Consider the following 3,538-nt stretch of genomic DNA (forward strand, 5'->3'; position numbering starts at 1 on the left):
GAACCCGCATGCAATGTGGGAGACCTGGGTTCGATCCCTAGGTTGGGAAGATTCCCTGGAGAAGGGAAAGGCTACCCACTGCAGTATTCTGGCCTGGAGAATTCCATGGACTATATAGACCATGGGGTTTTCCTTTTCCCCTCCAGAATATACCAAAAAGAAATGAAAACCAGCACTATATGATTGTGATGGCTTGACTGTTTTCCATGTGCTTCAATACCATTAAGATGTTTTTCTTTTTTCTGTATCATTTCCTTCTAATCTAACAAAAAATCTATAAATAAGTGGAATACAATGAAAGAACTTTAACTAAAAGAATGTATTATAGGAAATACCTCACAAAAATAGCTTAACCATAAAAGATTCCTTTACACCATACTAAGTAAATTAGCAACTAAAAAGACAATCTATTGATTCTAGGATAATAGATCAAGTGCTCTTTTTGAGGTGAGTATTGTAAAAACAAAACTCAGTTAATAGAGATTGAAAATTATAAGCAAGCAATGTTTTACTTATTCATTCTCTGTGATGAAAACATTAATTCTTTAAAACTGAAAAAATGTTTTAACATATTTATCAAGTTTATTGTGTTATAAAAAATATATAAGAAACGAATCACCAGTCCAGGTTCGATACAGGATCCTTGGGGCTGGTGCACTGGGATGACCTGGAGGGATGGTACAGGGAGAGAGGTGGGAGGGGGGTTCAGGATGGGGAACATGTGTATGCCCGTGTCGGATTCATGTTGATGTGTAGCAGAACCAATACAATATTGTAAAGTAATTAGCCTCCAATTAAAATAAATAAATTTAAATTAAAACAAACAAACAAAAACATATAGCCTGCACCCTAGACTGAGACCCCTTTTGACACTACATTGCATCCTATTTATAGACGCAAGTTGTCTCATTAAACAGGTATCCCTTGAATGGGTGTCACTATTTTTGCTTTTATCATCACAATCATATTAACAACAACAATAATCTTAATTTCTATCATTCTCAATCCTCATAAAACCCAATGAGATAGACACTATTATTACCTCTGTATTATAGAAGAAGAAATTGAGACTAAAATTGATTTAGTATCTTGTGGAACAAGGCCACACAGTGAGAAAGGAATGAGTTTTCTCTAAAAGAAATATTAGAACACTTTCTTCTTTGGCTTCCTTGGAAATTATTATATAGAGACCAATCATAATTACGTGGAAATCAATGGCAAACCATTGTGTGTGAACTAGAAATAAACACATGCTCTTCAGTCTTATACACAAGACTGTGGTAACATAGAAATCATACCAACAAATACCAGATGCTGAACCTTAGAAGTCACAAAACAATAGTGGTGACATACCCTTCTTAACATTGAAACTAAGTTTGTTTTGCTTTATCACAGACTGATGAGAAATGTGAGTTAGAAAGCATTTCTGTATAAAACCAGAGCTTACATGTTTATTATATAACACTTTGCTTTGTTGTTAGCTCTATATTTTTGACAAGGCATGCTTTTGAGCAATTATTTGAAATTTCTTTCTTTTTAGGCATTTTCTATATCGTGCATGCCTCCTTAATTCTGCATAAATTCTTGAGAAAATCTCAACTTGTTAGAAAAATTTCAAGAGTTTCTTCATTGAAGAAATATTTACTGAATTCTTTCTCTAGGCCTGGTTCTGTCTTAAGGAATTTATTGTCAAATACTACATCGATGATCTGAGACATGGCTTGGATTCACTTTGGTATTTTTGCATGTTTAAGACAAATTACTTCCAAATGTATGGGTACAAATAAATAGGTTTTTTCATAAAATGTGTTTGTCCCAGATGGCTACTACTTGTTAGCAAAAAATAATGTCTGTATATCTTGTTGATATCATCACTGTTAGCTTGGAATCCTTGAAACCTTAGGAGAAAAGAATGTAACAAAAGAAAAATGTTGAGGCTTTATCTGCTAAGGAAAGACACCTCACTAAGAAAGAAATATTACATTTCTCCACAATTACTATGTTTCACAGAAAGAACTCCTTCAGGAGAAGTGACTATCAATGTTTTTGTATTTTTTACCTCTCATGTAAGAAGAAATGAAACAGGAATTAAGCAATTGGGATTCCTATTACTGGTCCTATAGGTAGTAATATGTTCCAGTTAGACAAGTAGGAAGCTGGAAGTGAAAGAGTTGGACACAAGTGGTAAATAAGAACTTTCTTTCCCATATAGTGCCAAAGGTCAACAGCTTATTATGAGAACCAAGAAATCTAAATTGTGCCTAGGGAGTTAATGCATCTACAGTCCCAATCTATACAAAGTCTTAAAACAGGAGAATTCAGGTGGAGTTAAAGAATCGGAGGCATTCATTTTCAGAAGGAAATCAGGTTTGGGGCCAGTTGATAATAGAAGTATTAATGAAATTGGATGGGAGCAACCTGACCCTAGTATTCAGCAGAAGTAAGGGTCCAGAATCCCAGAATCTTAGTTTAAGAAAGAAAACAGTATTATGAGCCTTATAATTTGCTCTCTGATCCCTTTTCCTGCTGAGTAAGGATCCCTAGTGCTGCAGGTACAAAGACAAAGTATTAATAGTAAGGAATTAGCTGGAGAGAAGAAACTGAAGGACTGCAGGCATACACTAATGCGACTCTAGGGGTGGTAGGATATTGGGGATTGAGTCCAGGAATGATCCACTAGGGTATGGAGGATCTTCATACTGTCATTTTTCAAATCTCTTCAATGAATTCCCAAGCTTGTCTGTTTAATTATCTCATGGGAGTGATTGGAACAATGAATTAAAAATGTTTAGGTCTCTTTTGGTGAAGAGGTTCTTTGAGTTCAGGATATTTCGGTTAATCAGAAAGTGTTAAAGAATTAAATGATTTGAATTTTAAAACAGAAGAATGAGTTCAGGTACCTGGACTGTGACTTTTTTTTTGGGGGGGAGGTAGTAAGAGGTGGATTTATTTAGAGAGAAACACACTCCATAGATAGATTGTAGGCCATCTGAAAAGACAAGAGAGAGAGAAAGAGAGAGCTGTGGTTTTTTTAAATGCATAGTTATACTAGATGTTTTGCCTCACTTTAGCATCTCCTTCATTATAACACAAAGCAAAAGAAAATATTGACATATATTTTCATATTACTATACTGAAACATTTGTTCTCAGAGGAAGAATTGATTGGAAATAATTGTTTTCAACAATGTAGTTTTTACTTCCAGTATTAGGTAATCCCAGAAAAAACACTTCACTCTTACCTAAAATTTTGGTAAATTACAGGTTATATATTTTATTTCAAGGCTATAATTTTAATATTCATCAGGCACCATTCCTGAATACTATCACTTTTCAGCCATAAAGAAAATAGAGCATTTTAGAAATACATATTTCTATATTCTTATTTCATATTAAGACTTCAGATAAGTCACTGTCCATTATAAACCAATTACTGAGTTCTATAGTCAGCTAGGAGCTTCCCAGGAGGCACAGTGGTAAAGAATATGCCTGCCAATACAAGAGACGCTGGTTCAATCCCTGGCTAGGGAAGATCCCCT

This window comes from Bubalus kerabau, chromosome X (assembly GCF_029407905.1).
Source record: "Bubalus kerabau isolate K-KA32 ecotype Philippines breed swamp buffalo chromosome X, PCC_UOA_SB_1v2, whole genome shotgun sequence".
In the NCBI taxonomy this organism is placed as follows: domain Eukaryota; kingdom Metazoa; phylum Chordata; class Mammalia; order Artiodactyla; family Bovidae; genus Bubalus; species Bubalus kerabau.